Below are 21,610 nucleotides of genomic sequence, written 5' to 3' on the forward strand. Positions count from 1 at the left end.
CAGAGAAAAGGAATGTATGCTTAAAGGTTTGCTGTAATGCGAGTTAATGAATACAAAGCTGAACCCAATAATTCACATTGCAGCTTTCCACTTCAAATCCTTGACTTCACGTTATTACCTCATCAAAGAAAATAATGTAAAAGATTTATGGCATTGAACAAAATGTTTTATTAGCACTCTCTCTCTCCCCCCTACCTTCCTGATGTGCAGAACAACCTACCTCCAAGCAGTATTGTATCCATTTGGTCAGCTCACCCTTAATCCCATGTGATCTATCCTTCCGGATAAGCCTACCATGCAGGACCTAGGCAAAAACTTTGCAAAATGTACACAACAATCTACTGCATTGACCTCAATATTTTTGATCAGCTCTATGTTTAAAAAAAAATCAAATTCAGGAAGCACAATTTCCCACAAAGTTATGCTGGCTCTCTCTCACTAATTCAAGCCTTGCCAAATGCAAATAGCTCCCATCTCTCAGAAATTGTTCCAGTAACTAATATGAAATTTAAAAGCATCTCAGGATTGTATGTGATGTCATGTATATACTCTGACAATAAATCTGAACTTTGAAGCTCACTTGCCCATAGTTTCTGGCTTGTCCTTGCAGGCTTTTTTTTAGTAAAGGCCTGACACTTGCAGGTATCCCTTTTCCTCTGACAACTTGGCTTTAAAGATTTATCATCATCTTCAATTTCTATTTTAATCCATGGTGAAACCAATTTTGTTTTGTGCCTTCAAGTAATACTTATCCATAACTGTGACAGAATATATAGATATATATACAGATATGTTTTTGGGAGATAAATTGGAAAAGGTTTGTTAGAATAGGTTACATACAAACACTTTAAAACAGATCTTATTTGAAATACTGGAGCTCTACCTCATGTTGGACATATGGGGGCCTCAGAGATTTTTCAAAGAGCTTTGAAGAGTGTTCAAGAGACTTCACTAATGGATTGTTGTTTACAAAAGGCAACAGATGAAAGAGCATCCTGCTGTCTGGAAGAGAGCTTGCTGTTCTGAGGGTCATGTGGTTTTGCAAGCAGAGAGAGTCAAACAGGCTTTCTCTCGGAAGAGAGAGACACACAGAGATCACTTGTACAATGTTACAGCCAGCAGACAGCAACTGGGACTGTAACAGGACAAGTTCGCAAGCTTGAAGAATGCTCCATTTTGGAAGATGGCCTGCACAGTATAAGAATTGCCTGCAACCAGTGAACTTGGAGGAATGAAAAGAGAGATTGGACTGTGAACCAAATAACTTTTCTGAACTTACACACATTACTGTAATGGATAAATATTAGGAGGAATTTGGTAAGATTAGTGGGTTACATACATACACACATTTTAAAACTGATCTTATTTGAAAGACTGAAGAATTCATATTCAGGAACATTGCAAAAACTAGTACTGACAGTGTGCTATCAGAAAGGTCACATCTGGGTTTTGTTTATCTGAGATAACAAATGGCAGCAGAAAGAGAACTCCTGTGGTTCGCTGAAGAAGGTGGGGTTTTTGCAAGTGAGAAAGTCACATGGACTTTCTGGCAGTTGGTAGTTGGAAGAGAGTGAGAGAGAAGACAAGTTCAAGAAGCTCTCTGAGCTAGTGTGCGGGTGACACTGAAAACAGCTGAACAGTGCAAGCCAGGAAGCTTGTTGAAACAGAAAGCTCCAGAGCAGTGGATGGCTGGAAGTGCTATCAGTCTGATGTTCCTCTTGGAATAAGTGGAACAAAAAGGAACTCTGTAGTAGCCTGAAAGAAAGAGGTTACCATCTGGAGAACCCTGATGGGGCAAGTTTCATTAGCGAGACATTGAGGTGACTAATGGTGGTACCTCTCAGTTGTGGAAATCTTGGAACAACAAATCTCTCTCTGCAAACCCTCAAGAATCTTCCTGAGCAGTAACCATTTACCTTTCGAGCACCAAAACCTGGTGAACTTTATACATGTTAAATTCTGTGCACAGTATTGCCTATAACCAGTGAACTTGGAAGAACAAGAAGTGAGACTGAACTGTGAACTAAATAACTTTTCTTAAATTTACACACATTACTTATACATGCACTTAGAATTAGAAGGGGGTTAATTTAGGTTAGTTAAGTATAGAGATAAGTTAAAGTTTGATTCTGTTTTCATGTTTAAAGATAATTTAAAACAACTTTTCTTTAAGTAATTACTTGTCTTGATGAATGTCTATTGCTGCTGGGTTTATGGCTCATAACATAAAATAATTTAAATACAGGAATACCCCGCTTTACTAAACTAGAGCATTCCTACGGAACCTTTTGTAAGGTGAAATGACGTAAAGCGAAGAAGCGATTGTCACATTTGTGGCCCGAAATGTGAAGTTAATAAAACATCGAACACAAGTTTTATCGGGTAAACTTCTCAGCGTCTTTATTTTCCAGTTTCCTTTGTTCTCCTGCTTGTGCTCTTATCTCTCTCTCATACCACGTGACTTCCGGGACATCTCATACATATTCATTATCATGAAATCCCTCCTTTAATCAGAAATAAACTTTACCTCCTACAGCACTCATACATGCACTTTATGATATAAGATTAAAATACTGTCCCAAAGTTCTTATTAAAACTATGGCACAAAGTCTTCGTATCGTTTGGGCGCTTTCCGGTTTCATTTCGGCCTGCCTGCGATATTGTCATCGCTTCTCGGTTGTTCACTCTCAGCGTCGGAAATGCTGCTCGCCACGGCTTCGGGTGTTTCTGGCGCTCTAGTCACTTCATCAGGAGTGCTCTGGAACATCATCAGGTCTCTCAGTTTCAGCATCTCGTATTGGCCTTTCAACCTCTTCGCCCGATGTATCTCTGAACTGGTACCTTTTTACACCTGAGACATTTCTCTTATACAGGACTCCAGTCGGAGACTTGACTGTCACCATACTGCCACTTCTGGATACGACAGTATAGGGTTGATGGTAATAAGGTGTGTCTAGCTTACCACCAGTTTCATGCCTCACTAGAACATTATCTCCTGGCATGATGTCTGAGTACTTGGCTCCACGTTTCGAATCTGTGTACAGCTTTGCTGCACCTTTCTTTTCAGCATCGTGGTCCCTCATCTCCTGGTCGTCTCGGATTTTCTTTATTTCTGGCATTTTTGTGCGGATTTTTCTCCCAAAAAATGCTTCTGCAGGACTTTTTCCAGTGGTTGCATGAGGCATTGCTCGATAGACAGCCACATAAGATAGCAATGCTTCTCGCCAATTTTGTCCTTCTGCGTGTGCAATCCTCAATCGTTTTTCAATGGACTGATTTTGTCTCTCTACTTCTCCGTTGGCTTGCGGCCATTTCGGAGTTACTTTATGATGGTGGATACCTGTGGTCCTCATGTATTCCGCAAATGTCTCTGAAATGAATTGTGGACCATTGTCAGAGTATAATGTAACAGGTAATCCATATCTTGCGAATATCTCTGCTAATGCTTGTATTGTTTTTTCAGTGGTTGTGGACTTCAACACCACGTACTCATAGTATCTGCTGTAGTAATCTATCACTACCATAATTGATTCACCCGTCGGTAAAGGTCCAAGAAAATCAACAGCTACGTCGATCCATGGTCCTGTCGGGAGTTGCGTACTCCGGATCGGTTCTGGCGGATTACTCCTACTTGTGATTTGACATCCGTGACAAGTTTTAACAAATTTCTCTGCGTCTTTATCACAACCTGGCCACCATATCTTGGTCCTGAGGTTTTGCTTGGTATCAACAATACCTAGGTGTCCTTCATGCGCTAAGGATACGATCTTCGGTCTCAATCTTTGCGGTATCACCAATCTGCAACCTCTTAATACACACTGTCCGATGCAACAAAGTTCGTCCCTAATGGGAATGTAAGCCTTGTGAGTACACTTGTCCCATTGTCCACTCTGTATGCATTCTCTTACTTCCATGAGTTCTGGATCACGTTCGGATTCTCTCTCGACTTCCTTCGTAGTCACAGCTTTCGGTGTCGACTGAATAGCTACGAAGCGTACAAAGCTCTCTGTTTCTGTTCCCAATTCTGACTTGGATTGTGGACCACCATCCTTCACCAATCTGGACAGCGGATCTGCAATGTTTGTTTTCCCTGCAATGTGGATTACTTTATATTTGTAGGGTTGTAGTCTGAGTACCTCTCTCTCTATTCTGGCACATGGTTTGGATCTAGGAGCATAGATCACCTCTAATGGCTTATAATCTGTGATGAGTTCAAATTCAATGCCGTATAAATATGCATGGAACCTCTCACAGGCCCATACAAGTCTGAGTGCTTCTTTCTCTGTCTGAGAGTATCTTCTTTCCACATCTGATAACGATCTGCTGGCATAGGCAATGATTCTTGGTCCTCCATCATGCATCTGGACCAACACGGCTCCTAAACCAACCGGGCTGGCATCCGCTATGACTTTGGTTGATGCCGCCGGATCGTAATATCCAAGAGTTTTTGCATCTGTCAGGCTTTGCTTCAGCGCTGTGAACGCTTTCTTCTGCTCAGATCCAAAATGAAAAGGTACACCTTTCCTGGTTAGTTTCCTTAGTGGTTCTGCCACTGTAGCGAAATTAGGAATGACTTTGCACAAAAACTGACCAATCCCAGGAAACTCCTCACCTCTGTTGCGTTCTGAGGTGCACGTGCCTCTGCAATAGCTTTCACCTTGGCCTCTGCAGGGTTTAGTCCTTCCCGTGTAAGTCTGTGTCCCATGAAGTCCATTTCTGACACACCGAACTGGCACTTGTTTCCATTCACGATAAGGCCTGCCTCCTGTAGTCTAGATAGTACACGCCTCAACCATTTGTCATGCTCTTCCTTCGTTGGTGCATGGACTATGATGTCGTCAGAAATGTTGGCAACTCCAAGAACGCCTTGAATCACTCGATGGATTTCATACTGGTAGATCTCCGAAGCTGCATTAATTCCAAATGATAGTCTCTTGTAACGATACAAGCATTCGGTGTCACTACATAGTGTGCATTTAATGCATCTACCGCTTTCCGGTACTCATCCTTTCTTCCAGTATTCAAAAGTGTCTTAAATGTTTCCTGAACTGCGGGTCCAGCAGTGAAAAGAAGTAACGCCCTCCTCTGCGCTTTTTGTTCAACCGTACCGGTATCTAGAAATAGGCCACGACTGTCGGCGTAGGATTCAAATTCTTCCAGCCATGCCTTCCACTTCACACTTACAGTGCTTGCATCACCTGTTGGGTCAAAATGAGCAATTCCACTATGCGTTAGAAAGTCACCGTCTATCTGGCGAATGGTATCTTTCTTTCCAGGATACTTTCCTTTCCCCCAGGCTTTGCCTTTGGAAGTTGTACTCTTCCTCTTCTGGTCTGCATTGGACTTGCTTTTGCACTTCTTTGCAAAGTGGTCCTTACCTCCACACTTTCTGCAAAGTTTGCCTTTGGCCGGGCAATATGGGTCTTTTCCAAAGTGACCTCGGTTTCCACATTGATAACACTCCACGTCCTGTGTCGACGTATATCTTGGCTGGTTATGGCGATGTGAGAGCCTCTTAATTTGCTGGCTTGAGTTGTCTTTCAGGGTCATGGTATGAAATTGCCCTTCAACAGCCTCTAATGCAGCAGCAATGGGTAAAGCATCGGTGAGTTCCAACTCACTCCCTCTTTCCAGTAGACGTCTTCTGAGTTTATCTGATCTGCAGTGCTGTACGACTTGATCCAATAATTGGTTGTCCAAATCAGCTGGCATGTAATTGCATCCAACAGCTAGCTGGCATAGACTCGTCACGTACTGAGCAATTGTCTGGCCATCTTCTTGTCTCATTCTCCGAAACAAATGGCATTGAAATGTAGCATTTGGTGTCACTACATAGTGTGCATTTAATGCATCTACCGCTTTCCGGTTCTCATCCTTTCTTCCAGTATTCAAAAGTGTCTTAAATGTTTCCCGAACTGCGGGTTCAGCCGTGAAAAGAAGTAACGCCCTCCTCTGCGCTTTTTGTTCAACCGTACCGGTATCTAGAAATAGGCCACGACTGTCGGAGTAGGATTCAAATTCTTCCAGCCATGCCTTCCACTTCACACTTACAGTGCTTGCATCACCCGTTGAGTCAAAATGAGCAATTCCACTATGCGTTAGAAAGTCACCGTCTGCCCCAGCCATGAGGAAATATTCCAGCCCCAAAAATACTTAGTCAAAGAGAAAATTCTTATCACCTTGAAGTTCTCTTTAATCCTCTGTAATCTTCTTTAGTCTTTAATTTTCTTCAAGCTTCTTTCATCCTTGTCGCCAATGTCACATTTGTGGCCCGAAATGTGAAGTTAATAAAACATCGAACACAAGTTTTATCGGGTAAACTTCTCAGCGACTTTATTTTCCAGTTTCCTTTGTTCTCCTGCTTGTGCTCTTATCTCTCTCTCATACCACGTGACTTCCGGGACATCTCATTCATATTCATTATCATGACAGCGATTACTAGTGATTTGTGGGAAGGATTTTTGAGTGTTCCCAGACCCAAAAATTAACCCACTAAATAACACACAAAACGTAAAATGACACTGACATATAGTAAAAGCAGGAATGATATGATAAATACACAGCCTATGTAAAGTAGAAATGATGTTCATACAGGGTTGTTTTACTGATCAGAATCGGGAAGACAGATTTTTGACAGCCCCGCTAGCTGCCTTGGGACATCCCCACCGACTGTCCTACCGGCTCTATAACGGCACGCTGCTTTCGCCACATTTTTTCGTACAAGCAAACACAAGTTTCTTTGTAAAAATTAAATTTGCATAAAGCGAGTATTCAGAAAGCGGGGTATACCTGCATATTTAAATGTTCCCCAATTGTTCATTTAAACACCTTTAATAAGTTGCATAATCCTCCTCCAACCTTTAGTCACATTGGCTTGGCCATGATCTGAGCTTGCGAAACATCTTTTAACCTAATGTGGCATTTTAATAAAGTCACCGCCACTGGGTCCTGGAGGCTTATAGCAACCAACGATAAAGAACCTTCTCTTACCGCATTGCAACCCATCTAAAACAGATCTCATCAAGGTACCTCAGGCAACACCTTCCAAACAGCTGGAAGGACAAGAGGACACTGGTAGCTGGAAATTGCCTCCATCCTAACTTGGGAAATGCTGAAGGAACTCAGCTGGTTTGTTCAGCATAGGATTCCTTCCACATATGCAATTAGTCATGGGCAATCAGTGATCTCTGAACTCTATTTGCATTGTGACAAGCAATTTAAATCGCCCAAATCTGCCACACCAATGAAGTCCCAATGGAGATTGCTGTGTATGTTGGACATATCTGTCAAATGTAGACGACGCCCAAACCCCACAACAACGATGCGGGGAGATGGATTCAACTCCCACCCTGGTTTTGCGACCCGTTGAGTGAAACCAACCTGATGCCCCCCCCTGCTCTTCCTTCCGAACTGCCCTTCCATCTTTGGGGAAGGACCAGGCACACGGAGTGGAGGCGGGAATGGGAACAGGGGCTCCGAGGAGGTGGGGGGGGGGGGGACTGAGTCCGGGCGACACTGGGCAGGCGGACGATCGGTTGGGTTGGGGTTGCTCACTGACCTGCTGCCTCTCCACCGTGCAGCAGCCTCCGATCCTTCTGCCTCTCACTCTGCTCTTCTCATTGCCTCCTCGCTCAAGGAGTCATCCTCCCGCCCCCGACACCGCCCCCTGCCGACGGCCGCCCTCCCGCCCCCGACACCGCCCCCTGCCGACGGCCGCCCTCCCGCCCCCGACACCGTCCCCTGCCGACGGCCGCCCTCCCGCCCCCAACACCGCCCCCTGCCGACGGCCGCCATCCCGCCCCCTACACCGCCCCCTGCCGACGGCCGCCCTCCCGCCTCCGACACCGCCCCCTGCCGACGGTCGGCCTCCCGCCCCCGACACCGCCCCCTGCCGACGGCCGCCCTCCCGCCCCCGACACCGCCCCCTGCCGACGGCCGCCCTCCCGCCCCCGACACCGGCCCCTGCCGACGGCCGCCCTCCCGCCCCCGGCACCGCTCCCTGCCGACGGCCGCCTGTCAATGTCTTTACCTCCCATGCACTCTGCGAGTCCGGCTGAGAGCCTGAGCATCGTCTCTGCTCGGACCCCCGCTCCGACACCGCCACGGACCGGGCATGACTGACAGGCCGCCCTCCACATTGCCACTGCACCGGTTGGGTTGGTTCGCTCACTGGCCTGCACCCTCTCCACCATGCAGCCTCCGATCCTTCTGCCTCTCACTCTGCCCTTCTCATTACCGCCTCGCAAGCTCACAGCACCGGTTCAAGAAAGAGAATTTGTCAAGGTGTGGGCGAAAGGAGCAGCAACACTGCAGCAGCTCAAATGGACAAGTAAACCACAATTCAAGCAGATTCCCTCAACACTACTCTGACATCTGTTAACTTCCCACAAAGGATGAATGCTTCAAGTTTCCCATCACCCTTACTATGTAAACATTCATCCTTTCTTTCTTTTCTTTGGCTTAGCTTCGCGGACAAAGATTTATGGAAGGGTAATGTCCACGTCAGCTGCAGGCTCGTTTGTGGCTGACAAGTCCGATGCGGGACAGGCAGACACGGTTGCAGCGGCTGCAGGGGAAAATTGGTGGGTTGGGGTTGGGTTTTTCCTCCTTTGCCTCTTGTCAGTGAGGTGGGCTCTGCGGTCTTCTTCAAAGGAGGTTGCTGCCCGCCAAACTGTGAGGCGCCAAGATGCACGGTTTGAGGCGATATCAGCCCACTGGCGGTGGTCAATGTGGCAGGCACCAAGAAATTTCTTTAGGCAGTCCTTGTACCTTTTCTTTGGTGCACCTCTGTCACGGTGGCCAGTGGGGAGCTCACCATATAACATTCATCCAACCTTATCTTAAATATATTAACCGAGTAGCCGCCACTGCTTCAATGGGCAGCGAATTCCATGGATTCATCACCTCTGGGAAAAACAGTTCCTCCTCATCCCCATCCTAAAAGCTACCATCCTGAATCTTGAGGCTGTCCTTAGTTCTTGTCTCCCCTCTGATGTTTCTTTTAAAGTAATAAAGAAGCTTGGGTTACTTTATATTAGCAATATTTTATTTACAACTCACCATTTCTTTGTATCTAACCCAAGCTGCAGCATTCATCTCTGATTCCCTCTAGTGGTCAGGAATATCACTAGCACTCTATCACCACATCCCCCTTCTTTAAGATGTTCAATCTTGCAACATTATACATCAATACAGTATTTGTTTCAATTTAAGGCTAAAAAAATATCAGCAGCAGAAACCTTTTAAGTGTGCAGTTCTTTTCCCTTTAGAGATTCAGCCTGTTGGGTGCTTTGATAACATGTATGGATCTTCTCAACACAGGTGCATGGTTCCGCTCCGCTGGTCCACTACTGTCTAGCAGTGGTGGTGTTTCCTCTGTTGCTGTGCAGGCTGGATCTTCTGTATTTGTCAAACAGTAGCCTTCTCATCCCAGGTGTTGGAATCTCTGAGTCTCACTGTATCATTTTGTGCCAGTGGCCCTAAGCTTCTTGCCAACTTGTTATTGTTTGCCTTTTGTTTTCTTTGGAGATGCTTTTGTTTCCATTTGGCATTTCAACTCTTGTTTGGGTCTGCAGAGAAGGGAAGTGTTGTGCATAGTTTACATCTCATCTCAGTGGGTGACATGCCATGTTCAAGTGGTGAAGCTTGGTAACTCAACAGATCTAAATAAGGATCTGAACCACTGACCTGTGCTTTCTTGAGCAGCTGTTTAACTATGTAAACTCCTTTTTCTACTTTATCATTTGACAGGGAATGCAGAAGACTTGAAGTCACATTTTGAAAATCATACTCTTCTGCAAAGTTCTGTAATTCTCTACTACTGTAACATGGTTCATTGTCACTGTAGATGATTTGAGGAATTCCATGTCTTGCAAAGATCGATTTCATATATTAGATCACACAAGCAACAGACATGCTATCTCAGGATAGTTCAATAGATAGTTAATGACTAATAAGTAATTCTTTCCATCCATGTGGAACAGATCAGTCCCAACCTTCTGCCATTGTTCTGCTGGTAAGTCAGTTATGATCATGGGTTCCTTTGTCTGTTTTGCTTGATGTTTCAGACAGGTCTCACAGCTGGAAACCATCCTGTCAATGTCAGCATTTATCCCTGGCCAATAAACAGTTCTGGCTCTCCTCTTGCATTTTTCAATTTCAAGATGTCCCTCATGCAACCTTTTCAGCAAATTTTGTCACAGTGATTGAGAAGTGATAATTCTGATCTGTGAGTAGAAGCCCATTGACAACACTCAGCTCTGATGCTGTAGTATGGCTAACATTCACCTCTAGGACATCCTTCATTCAAATTCTTGATGACCTCTGTATTACTGTGTCCTTTTCTGTTTCAGCTGCATTCTGCTTGGATTTCATGTCAGATGCGGGAAGAGATTCAGTGATCAGGTTCATGTGGAGTTTCACATCTGTCTCTGTGGAACTCTCATTGTGTGCTTCACCCTGCATCATTGCCCTGGATAGTACATCAGCAAACACAATAAGTTTACCTAGTGTGTACGCTAATTCAAAGTCAGAACATTGTAGCTTCATCATCAGTATTTGGATTCGCGGTGATATCTCACTGAGATTTTTCTTGAATATGACTAGTCCGTCTCTGCCACGAAGGTTGGTTGACCAAAAACTTAACTGTGGAATTTCTCAAGTCCATAGTCCAGACCTAGACACTCTTTCTCTATCTGTGCATATCAACATTCAGATGTGGTCATCGTCCTTGATGCGTATGCAACTGGCCTCCAATCTTCTCCCACAGCCTGAAATAGTACGGCACCTATTCCATCTTTTAAAGCATCTGTAGATATTTTTGTTCTTTGGATGGGTCAAATAATGTCAAAAGTACTGGTTCTGTAGTTAGAATGGTCTTCAGTTGTCCCCATTCTTCCTCGTGGTTGGCTGTCCACTTGAATTCACATTTGTCATATAACAACTTCCTCATTCTTTTGGAAGACAGTTTGGTATGAATTTACCAATGAAATTGATAATTCCCAGCACTCTCAACTTGCCCATTTTGTCAGTGGGTCTGAGCATCCGTAGAATTGCTTTCACCTTGCTCTTGTTTGGCTCCACACCTGCCTCCGATAGTTTATTTCCCACAAAGGTGATTTCCTTCACACCAAACTGGGATTTTTCTCTGTTTAGCTTTAATCCATACAAAGAAGAATATGGGAATTACGATTTACAAGTAACATTAGTGCAAAAAAACATTACTAAGGATTCTGTATGGTCTGGTACGAGAGGAGGTTCAAGGGGGGGAGGAGGGGAACACCATGAGTTACTGCACTGGGTGACACCAACCTTAAGCCACTGCAGGGGTCTTATCTATCTTTAGACCCACAGTTGTTCAGTACTCCCTCTTTAGTGATAGCTTTAAATCCAGGTCCTCACCTCCCATTACATCCATAGCTTGTGTCTTCTGTATGGTAGACATGTCCTCCACCGTGAAGACTCAGCCATTTCCTCATTACCCAATATCAATTCCCCCCTCACATCCTGCAAGGGACCAACCTTGATTTGAGCCATCCTTTTCTGCTTTATGTAATTATAAAAACTTACTGTTTTTATATTTTTACTCATGTTTACTCATTGTCTACCTTCCCTCTCTTTACTGCTCACTTCACAGTTCTTTGCTGCTTTTTATGTTTTCCCAATATTCTAATTTCTTGGTGTCTTTGTATGCACGAGCTTTTAGTTTGATGCCTTTATTTCTTGAGTTATCCAGGGCTGGCTGACCCCTCCCTCACTGTCCTTGCTTTTAACTGGAATTTACTTTCATTGAGTACCTTGAAAAATCTCTTTGAAAGTCTTCCATTGTTCCTCAACTGTCCCTCCATATAGCCTGCATTCCCAGTCTACCCTGGCCAACTCCTCCCTCATCCCCTTGTAGTTTCCTTTGTTTAGACATTACACATTGGTTTTATTGCATCCTCCATTTATATGAGAAACTCAATCATCCCTAACTACAAAATTGGTAATTTTACCTGTCTCATTGCACAGGATCTGTTCCAAGATGGCATGTTCCCTTGTAGGTTTGGTAATTTTCCACACAGGATGGACAAATTGCTGCAACCTGATTGACTAGATCTTGACTCACAGACAGAGCTCCAGAGCTGTACAAGCAGTGGATCAGCTGCTTCACAGACTTCCTGGAAGCTTCTGAGGACCTAATGAACTCTAACGAGAAGAAACTCAAGTGAGGGTCAGCTGCCGTGCGTACTTGGCGATCAGGGGCTATACAAATTACCCTGCTGCCGTGACCAAGCTCCGCAACCTCAACAGACCACAGGTAATTGAAGTCTACTCATGGTACCTCCTGGCCTCGAGAAAACAGCAACCTGGTGAGTCTCTGGATGATTTCTTTTGGGTCCTGCATGAACTGGGGTGAGAATGTAGGGGCAATATCCCTGCCCCAGTATCAGCAGACCAGTATGTGGAAGAGCTGATCCAGGACACCTACGTGGCTGGGGTGAGGTCTGATTACATCAACCAGCGACTGCTAGAGGAAGACATTGCCATGCAGAGAGCCATCCAGCTCGCAAAGACTCTAGATTCAGCCTACTGCAACGTAGAATCCATCACGGCCAGCAATGGGCTCTCCATGTGTGGGCCGTGGGCGCAGCCACATTGGGACACGGCATCACAGACCACCTCCAGGAGGCCCTGACCCCACCGCCACAGCTGAGCACCCAAAGTGCTACTTCTGCGGCCAGCAGAGCACCCCCGGCAAGAGAAGCCACCTGCTCGGGATGCGGGAAGAAAGGACATTATGAGCAAGTGTGTAAGTTGAAGCCTTCCCTACCGAGCAGCACAGCGGGCATTCCCGGGAGTCAACCATCAAACCCGACTTCATTTCCTCCCGCAGTGACGAAGTCACTTCCGACCTCAAACGGCTCGACTGTGTTTGCGACCCAGGGTTCACCATCTTACCTGACTCCACTTCTGCCATCATGGACGACGTTACTTCCCCCATCATGGACGATGTCACTTCCGCCTTCTTCAACCACCTCTCCTGGTGCAACCGTGTGGTCAACATGGCCGTCGCCATCTTACTGAACCAGTTCCCCCTCCAACAGCAATGACGACCTGGTATTGGCGTTCATCATCTTGGATCAAGGCAGCCCTCACCCGATCATCCACTCGATGGAGATTGAGGTAAATGGGAAACAAACTAACTCCCTGTTCGACAGTGGAAGCACTGAAAGATTCATCCATTCGGACACAGATCACAAACACTCTCTCCCCATCAGACCAACAAGCGGCACAGTATCAATGGCCGCAAAGGACCAATCTGCCAAGATCTGCAGATATTGTATTCCGTAGTTAACGGTGGGGTGAGCTTTATGACAATTTCCATTTACTCCTAATGCCTCCTGAGGCTGGACTTCCAAAGCCAGTTCAGGAGTATCACAATGGTGTTCAGGGGCCCAACCACCCATTACTGCATACAACCCCCATCTCACAGACACCCTGTGGTGAATGTCTACCAAGCTACCTGTCTCCCCTCTGGCGAGCCTTGCTGTACTAACGTTGGCTATGCATTATCTCTACTGTTAAGGACACTCCCCTTGGATATAACTGTATATGCACCTATTGTCTTTTATTATTGTACCATGAGTTTTTGCTAATAAAGGCCATGATTATTGTTTTTTTTCAAACCTTATTTAAAGATAGAAAAAACATAACATACAGTCCAATAATAATTAAAAATTAATTTTACAAAGATATATATATATTTTTGGCTTGGCTTCGCAGACGAAGATTTATGGAGGGGTAATGTCCACGTCAGCTGCAGGTTCGTTTGTGGCTGACAAGTCTGATGCAGGACAGGCAGACATGGTTGCAGCGGTTGCAAGGGAAATTTGGTTGGTTGGGGTTGGGTGTTGAGTTTTTCCTCCTTTGTCTTTTGTCAGTGAGGTGGGCTCTGCGGTCTTCTTCAAAGGAGGTTGCTGCCCGCCGAACTGTGAGGCGCCAAGATGCACAGTTTGAGGCGATATCAGCCCACTGGCGGTAGTCAATGTGGCAGGCACCAAGAGATTTCTTTAGGCAGTCCTTGTACCTCTTCTTTGGTGCACCTCTGTCTCGGTGGCCAGTGGAGAGCTCGCCATATAACACGATCTTGGGAAGGCAATGGTCCTCCATTCTGGAGACGTGACCTACCCAGCGCAGTTGGATCTTCAGCAGCGTGGATTCGATGCTGTCGGCCTCTGCCATCTCGAGTACTTCGATGTTAGGGATGAAGTCGCTCCAATGAATGTTGAGGATGGAGCGGAGACAACGCTGGTGAAAGCGTTCTAGGAGCCATAGGTGATGCCGGTAGAGGACCCATGATTTAGAGCCGGCAACAAAAAACCAAAAAAACCCAGAAAATTTTTTTTTTAAATCCCACCCTTCCACCCCTTCAGCCAGCTCCCTTAAGGGGAGCCAAAAATATAAATTATATATATAAAAAAATTATAAATGTTAAGAACAATTCAAAGTATATCTTAATGCATATATTCCAAATATGGAGACCATTTAGTAACAAAAAAAATAATTATCATGTAAATTATAGGTAATTTTTTCCATAACAATGCAAGTTTTCAATTCATTGTGCCAATATAGTATATTAATCTCTGTATTGTCTTTCCAAGTGCTTGCGACACATTTACGCGCTACTGATAACACCAAATGTACAAAACCAATTTGATTTTTATCCAAACTCAATCATCTCAACAAAATCAAATTACCCAACAAGAAAATCGTTGGGTCTAATGGTAATGTAAAGTTATACAGTTTTTCCAAAACTAATTTAATTGTTGAACTTTTTAATGGTTGAACTTTAACACAAGTCCAAAAAAAGTTCCAATATATGAATCACATCTAAAACATGAATCTGAATAACTAAACCCATATTTTTTCAGTTTCTCCGGAGTCAAATATAATTGATGTAAAAAATTATAATTAACCATTCCATATCTTACATTAGCCAATTTAATTACATTATCCTGACACATATCCGCCCAATCATCTTCAAGAAAAATAAACACTAAATCAATTTCCCATTTAAGCTTAGATTTTTCCCAATCTGGCTTATCCATATTATCTTGTAACAGATTATACATAACCGAAATATAACCCTTCTTTGGTACAGAGGAAATCAAAGACCCAAATCTCGACAAAGTAGGTAAATTAATCTCTCTACCATAATTATCCTTTACCAAGCTCTAAGTTGGTAATACACATGCAAAGAATTTACAGATATATCAAATCTCTCTCAACTGATTAAAAGAAAGAAATTGCACCTCTTCAAAACAATCCTGTATTGTCTTTATACCTTTAGAATCCCAACTCTTTAAATAATTATTAAACATTGAAAAAGAAATAAGCTGGTTATTATACAATGGAGTTAAAGATAATTTATCTTTTGATCCCAAAACCCTATTTTTTAAAATCCAGATCTTTAGCAAACGTTTCAATATTATGTTCCTGTAACACATTCAAGTTCCAACGAAATATAAATTCATGTACCTCGACCTCAGAAGTACATGCCATTCCAACCTTAGCCCAGCTAGGAGGTTGATCTAGATCCATCAACCAACTAATAAACTTAAACTGGGTTGCTTCATAATAATTTTGATAATGTGGTAACTGAAGTCCACCTAACACATATTTCCATGTAAGTTTATACAATGCCATTCGTGTTAATTTACTTTTCCATAAAAACTCCCGCACTGCCTTATTTAAATCTCGAAAAAAACCCTTTGAAAGTAAACAATTCTCCAAATTTTGACAAACACTCTTGTAACTGCTTCAACGACCGTTCCAGTTCTGTCAAATATATCAATACATCATCTGCAAATAAATTAGTCTTATATTCTTCATTCATAACCTTCATCCCTTTAATTGCATCATTTTGTCTAATAGTCTGAGCTAACGGTTCAATAGCTAACGCAAATAAGGCTGGTGACAATGGACAGCCCTGCCAAGTTGAACGAGTCAACCTAAATGGTAAAGAAATCTGACCATTTGTCACCACCCAAGCAATCAGGTTGGTATATAAAGCTTTAACCCAACCAATAAAAAAATGGGACAAATTTAAACTTTTCTAACACCTTAAATAAAAAATCCCTATCAAAAGCCTTTTCTGCATCTAATGCAACCACCATAGGATGGTTAGGCTGCTTTTGGTATGCATTGGCCAAAGTAATTAATCAAAGAATATTATCTGATGCATTTCTGTTCTTAATAAAACCTGTTTGATCAATATGTATTAACTTAGGTAAGTATGTAGCAAGTCTATTAGCTAATACTTTTGATATAATTTTATCATCTACATTTAATAAAGAAATAGGTCTATATGAAGATACTTTTAATGGATTTCTATCTTTTTTTGCATAACAGTTATTAAAGCACTTGAGCAAGATTCCGGTAACTTCTGTTCTTCAGTACCTTGTTTTAACACATCTCCAAATACATTAGATAAATCATCGTTAAAAAATTATATAATTCCACAGGAAATCCATCGTCCCCTGGGGACATTCCATTTGGCATTTCCTGTATAGCTTCCTTGATTTCAAAATCTGTAAATGGAGATTCCAATTCCTGAATATCTTTCTCATCTAATACCAGTAACCTTAATTTAGATAAATAAGATTCAATAGAACCATTAACCAGCTTCCCCTCAGAAGCATATAATTTTTGATAGAATGAATAAAACTGATCATTAATTTCCTGAGGCTTATAATTATTGAATTCTTTTTAATGGTATTAATAATCTGAGATGCCTGTTCAGCTTTCAATTGCCAAGCAAGTACTTTGTGAGCTCTTTCTCCCAACTCATAATAACGTTGTTTAGATCGATTAATTAAATGCTCAAACTTGTAAAGTATTATAGCATAATTTCAATTTTGCTAAGGCAACATTTTTGTCTTCAGTCACATCTTTCTGAAAATCTTTCTCTAACTCAGCAATCTGATTTTCCAACATTAAACTTTCTGTCATATATTGTTTCTTAACTTTCATAGAATAACTAATAACCTGTCCCCTCAAATAAGCTTTTAACGCATCCCATTATTACAAAATGATTATCCACAGAATTAATATTCTCAGTCAAAAATAAAGAGATATGCTCTTTAACAAAAGTAACAAACTCTGCTTTTTTTCAATAACATTGCATTAAATCTCCATCTATACGACGAACATACGGCTTCTGAACTTTCACAGGAAAAAAATAATAATGAATGATCCGATAAAACTCTACTTTTATATTCGGCTTGCAATACTCTACCCTGTAGGTGTGCTGATACCAAAAAGAAATCAATCCTAGAAAACAAATCAAGTCGTGATGAATAAAAAGAAAAATCTTTCTCTGTAGGATTAACCTTTCTCCAAATATCTACCAGATTTAAATCTTTCATCAACGTATTGATTTGTATTGCCGTCTTTGATTTTCTTATACTCTTTGGGTTTCTGTCTAATAAAGGTTCCAAAACACAATTAAAATCTCCCCCATCTAAAATATTTTCGTTAGCTTGAGTTAACAGTAAAAAAGCTTCTGAAATAAACCGCTAATCATCTATGTTAGGCGCATAAAGATTAAACAAAGTCCAAGATTCTGCAAAGATTTTTATAGTTCACCCATTAAACTCTACCAGCATTTCCCTCTGAAGATTCCAATTCGAATTGTAAATTTTTATGAATCAAAATCGCCACCCCTTTGCCTTAGAATTAAAAGAAGAAGAAAACACATGTCCAACCCAATCTCTTTTCAATTTCAAATGTTCCTTTTCGGTCAAATTATTTCTTGTAAAAAGGCAATATCAATTTTCATTTTTAAAATATAAGCCAATACCCTCTTTCGCTTAAATGGATTATTTAATCCCTGAATATTAAAAGTTGCAAAATTCAAAATAGATATTTTACTAGCTACTAATATATTTACACTCTATAAAATAATGCTCCCCTTTATAATTCTTCAAAAGCAAAAAAAATTCCAACCCCTCAATAAACAAAAAAAACCCAAAAAATAATTTTAAAAAACCACCCAAAGGTAGTGACACCCTAAAAATCTGGGTGTGGTAACTAGTGGTAGATGATGGTCAAAGCTTTCAGTGTCATCCACCTCCCCAGCCAGATACATATTCATTATGTAATTAAGAACAATCAAATATAATAAATATATTCAATCGAATGATTCCAAGCCCAATGGTGAAGACCGCCCATTTCTTCACAACTCTGGCAATGAATTAGCAAAAACCAAGGCATTGTGATCATTCTCAAAAAATTAATATTGAAAGTTTCCTTAAAAAAACCTTCAAAATTGCAGGATAACGAAAAGCAAACTTATAGCCCTTTCACCATAAGACATCTTTAGCCGAATTAAATTCCCGTCGTCTTCTAATAACCTCTTGACTCAAATCGGCATTAAAAAACACTATTATTTTGAACCATCAACAGGGATTGACTCTGCCGTCCTTTCTGTACCACCATTCGTAGAATCATTTCTCTATCTTGATATTTCAAACAATGAATCAAGACCTGGAAGTGGTTTTTTCCTCAACGCTCTATGGGCCCTATCCAGTTCCAAACCTTCAGGAAAAAGCTCTTTACCCAGTACCTTTGGGATCCAATGTTTAAAAAATTTTATTGGATCGGAACCTTCAATGTCCTCTGGAAGACCAACTATTTTCACATTAATTCTTTGGCTTTGATTTTCCAATGAATCAATCTTCTTCAATAAATCCCTTTTTTGAATCCCCCAATCTACAAAAGAACCTTCCACTTATTCCATTTTTTCTCTATTGCGTTCCTCTTGATTTTGACATTCAGAAAAGTCTGTTACAATTTAAAAAAAAATTATTTTGTACAATATCAATAGATTTTATACATCTATTAATATCACTCTTGTTTCGTAGTTGACATTTCATCACACAAAGTATTCATTTTTGTTTTCACCTCTATAAATCCTTGGGTCATTTGAGTTGACATTTGTTTTGACATATTGTCCATTTGGCAAGCAATCCCTTCCAAAACAGTGAACAATTAGACCAATCCAAATTCCATAGCCACTTTTTGAGGTCTACCTTCTCTAACTGCAGACTCCTCCTCCTGGGCAAATTCCAATAAGGTAAGTTCCTCTTCTTCTTCAGTCACCATAGGTCTTTTGACTGTGTGGCTGCGGGTTTGGACACCCGACACCATTGCCCACACTTTCTCCAAATGTTCTCGGACCCAGGATGCCCTGTGCATGCCCGGCAGAACCGCCGGAAGCGCAGGAGTGTCCTCCGATGCCCCACAACACGTCCCCGGGCCACCCAGCAATGTCGTGGGCTCACGGGCTCCTTTGTCGGTCGGGCCGCCCGCACACACAGCTTCATGTGCACGTGGGTTGGCAACGACCGAACTCACCAGAATGCCGGCGCCATCTTGCGACTGCAGGATCAGTGCTGAGGTCAAGCTTGAACAGATAGGAGTCCTCTGAGGCTTGGAGGCTCCCAACAACGACTCAGTGGATTCAGCTGGACAGGTAAGCCTCAGTTCTTCTACAGTAGTTTCTTCTGAAGTTGAATTTTAGATTTCTTCACATTAGTAATCATAATGAATCACTGTTGTTCAAAAAACTGTAAATATTATTTTTAACAACTTTTATAATTTAAAAAAATCGGCGATTTAATAATCCAGTGGGGGAAAGGTGGAACACACCTCTTTCTTCTACGTCATTTTGCCATGCCCCCAGCGCCATGATTATTGTTTGACCATATCGTCTCTGTCTACTTCATCAACTGGCACTTCACACCCCCCACCACAGCCAGCCCCTGCCTGCGGACTCTCTACCCTCAACATACCCCCTCCATCTTTGTTTGAGAACCTGACCCTGGACTGCAGCACTGAGGACAGGGCCTCATAAAGTCTGAGGTGCAGTGACTCCTGGTGGAGGGAGAGTCATAGTGAACAACTCCAGCCCATGGAGAGCCCAAGTCATGGTGGTCAGGGGCGGAAGTAAGCCCCGTATGGTGATCGACTACTGCCAAACAATCAACCGCTTCACACAGCTGGATGCATACCCTTTCCCTGGACCACTGACATGGACAACAAGATCGTCTAATATAGGGTGTTCCCCACAACTAACCTAAAGTCGACGTACCACCAACTCCCCTTTCACCCAGGAGACCGCCAGTAAACCACAGTCGAAGCAGATGGCAGCCTCAACAACTTCCTCCCGGTACCTTCAGAGTCAACCAATGATGTCTCCTTATTTCAGAAGGAAATGGATCAGATGGTGGACAAGATCCCCTACCTAGATAATGTCACCATCTGTGGCCACGACTAGCAGGACCACAACTCGAACCTTCCCAAATTCCTCCACACTGCTAAGTCCCTCAATCTGACCTACAACAAGAACAAGTGTGCATTTAGCACAACTCACCTGGCCCTTCTCAGATGTGTCGTGGCACATGGCGTCATCTCCCCGACCCCATGCGTCCCCTAATGGAAATCCCGATCCCGCACAACCTCAAGGCGCAAAAAAGCTGCCTGGGGTTCTTCTCCTATTATGCCCAATGGGTGCCCAACTATACCGATAAAGCCTACCCCCTGGTTAGATCCACACCCTTCCCCTTATCGGCAGAAGCCTGGGCAGCCTTCACCCAGATCGAGGGAGCCATTGCCAAAGCCACGATGCATGCATTGGACAAATCCATCCTGTTTCAGGTGGAAAGCGATGCCTCCGACTTTGTGCTGCCCGCCACTCTCAACCAGACAGGCCAGTAGCTTTATTTCCCCGTACCCTTCACGATCCTGAGACACGGCACTCCTCTGTCAAGGAGGCGCAGGCAATTGTTGAGGCAGTACACCACTGGCGTCATTAACTGGCCAGGAAGAGATTTATCCTGCTAACAGACCAACAAGCCATTGTGTTAATGTTCAATACCAAATTGCAGGGCAAGATCAAAAATGACAAAAAATCCTGAGGTGGAGAATCAAGCTCTCCACCTACAACTATGGCAAACTCGACCCCCCAGACACCCTATCCCAGGAGACGTGTGCCAGCGAGCATCTCGGCTGCCTCCAATCCCTCCATGACTACCTTTGCCACCCGGAGTCACGAGATTGTTCCACTTCGTGAAAGCCCAGAACCTTCCCTACTCCACTGAGGATTTCAGGTCGTTGACCAGTCATTGTTGGGTCTGTGCGGAATGCAAACCACAGTTCTTCTCGCCCGACAAGTCACACCTCAAAGGCCACACAAGGAGCCCCTGCCCACGTCCAACAGGAACATTTATTTCCTGAATGTCATTGATGAGTACTCCAGGTTCCCTTCTGCCATCCCCTTTCCTGACAAGAGGTGCTCTGCAGCATATTTACCCTCTTCGGGTACCCGAATTACATCCACAGTGATTGGGGGTGGGGGGGGGAATCCTCTTTTCTGAGTGAAGAACTGTGGCAGTACCTGTTGGCTAGAGGCATTACTACTAGTAGGTCGACCAGTTACAACCCCCGGGGGAACAGCCAGGTAGAGATAGAAAATACCCCAGTTTTGAAAGCTGTCCTCCTGGCTCTTAAAAAGGCCCATTGGCAGGAAATCCTGCCCGAAGCACTCCATGCCATCCGATCTCTGCTA

The 21,610-nt window shown here is 43.1% G+C and overlaps 1 protein-coding gene across 6 annotated transcripts in view; it reads right to left on the bottom strand.

Annotated features, from left to right (window-relative positions):
- LOC138745870 (protein FAM3C-like) overlaps positions 1–7,657 on the bottom strand; it is a 49,676-nt gene extending 42,019 nt beyond the window's left edge. For 5 of the 6 annotated variants that reach the window (XM_069903322.1, XM_069903320.1, XM_069903318.1 and 2 more), the window contains exon 1: positions 7,559–7,657. The gene's annotated coding sequence lies outside the window, so the exon portion shown is untranslated. The remainder of the gene's footprint in view (positions 1–7,558) is intronic. The other variant, XM_069903319.1, reaches the window with a different exon arrangement.
- Between the last annotated feature and the right edge of the window lie 13,953 nt (positions 7,658–21,610).

The sequence above is a fragment of the Narcine bancroftii genome, chromosome 11, assembly GCF_036971445.1.
Source record: "Narcine bancroftii isolate sNarBan1 chromosome 11, sNarBan1.hap1, whole genome shotgun sequence".
NCBI classification, from domain to species: Eukaryota; Metazoa; Chordata; class Chondrichthyes; order Torpediniformes; family Narcinidae; genus Narcine; species Narcine bancroftii.